The following is a 1738-nucleotide window of genomic DNA, read 5'->3' as shown; positions in this document are numbered from 1 at the left end:
CATCATCCTGAGTAAGGTAACACAATCACAAAAGAACTCAAATGATATGTACTCACTGATAAGTGGATATTAGCCCAGAATCTTAGTATACTGGAGATATAAGAGACAATTTTTAAAACACATGAAACTGAAGAATAAGGAAGACCAAAGTGTGGACACTTTGCCCCTTCTTAGAATTGGAAACAATCACCATGGAAGGAGTTACAGAGACAAAGTTTGGAGCTGAGACAAAAGGATGGACCATCTAGAGACTGCCATATCCAGGGATACATCTCATAATTAGCCTCCAAACGATGACATCATTGCATACAGTAGCAAGCGTTTGCTGAAAGGACCCTGATATAGCTGCCTCTTGTGAGACTAGGCTGGGGCCTAGCAAACACAGAAGTGGATGCTCACAGTCAACTATTGGTTGGATCACAGGGCCCCCAATGGAGTAGCTAGAGAAAGTATCCAAGGAGCCAAAGAGATCTGCAACCCTGTAGGTGCAACAACATTATGAACTAACCTGTACCCCCGGAGCTCTTGACTCTAGCAGCATATGTATCAAAAGATGGCCTAGTCGGCCATCACTAAAAAGAGAGGCCCATTGGACATGCAAACTTTATATGCCCCAATACAGGGGAACACCAGGGCCAAACAATGGGAATGGGTGGGTAGGGGAGTGGTGGGTTTGGTATGCGGGACTTTTGGGATAGCATTGGAAATGTAATTGAGGAAAATACGTAATAAAAAAATAGTAAAAAAAAAAAAAGCTTAGAGTTTGAGTCTTTCACTGTATATTGTTTCCTAAGTGGAAAGTATTTTATTAGCTAATGCCTCTAAAGGGAAGTTTACTTCAAATCTTTGCTTTCACACAATGAGCTTTAAAGTTCTGGGGAGTAGTTGTTCTTCCAGAAGGTTCCGAGGCAATATCTTTTTTAATTTTTGGGATTTTAGTTATCCTAGAAAAGTTGTGGTACAAGAAATTTTTTTAAAAAATGAAAAATGATGATTTGCTTACTTCAAATTAATTTCGAAAGCTTCTAGGAAATGTTAATTGGCTAATACCTCACCTTAAACTCACCACAAGAGAACTTAAGCCTTTGTTAGGTGCTATCAAGTGAGATTCAAATTAACTGGTGAGAAACAAAATGGCTTTAACAGAAAGTAAAGGAAACTTCTGTAATCTATTGGTATCGATTGTAATCAGTAGTAATCAAATATTAGCTACAAATTCTAGTTATTGTTATTAAATGTGTCCACAGCCATTCTTTGGCAAGATAAAACCTTAATGTAAAATCATCTTTCTTCACCTCAAAAGAAAGTTTTAACCCTATTATAAGGCTGCTGTGGTGCTAATTAAGAATTAAGAATTCCTTGTTCCAAACATCAATTGGTTATTGCATAATATTGATATTTGGCCTACTGCATACCATCATTTTAAATAAAATTGATAGTCATTATCCTGAAGATAAGTTAAAAATTGCTTTTATGCATGCTTTTGTATCTTCTATAAATTCATGCTTGCATGCATCCCATTTACTGTATTTAAAAACAACCCTTCTATGGGAGAAAAGTATATGTGAATTAGATCACATGTTTCTTTTGAGTTTCCTCCTACTTCAACACAGATAATTAAATTGTGTGCTGTAGTCGGTGTTCTAAAATGTTGAATAATCAAGCTTTAATTTGTATGTTAATAGCACACACACACACACACACACACACACACACACACACATATATATATATATAT

The sequence above is a fragment of the Mus caroli genome, chromosome 6 (assembly GCF_900094665.2).
Source record: "Mus caroli chromosome 6, CAROLI_EIJ_v1.1, whole genome shotgun sequence".
Classification (NCBI taxonomy): domain Eukaryota; kingdom Metazoa; phylum Chordata; class Mammalia; order Rodentia; family Muridae; genus Mus; species Mus caroli.
This window is presented reverse-complemented; position numbering follows the sequence as displayed.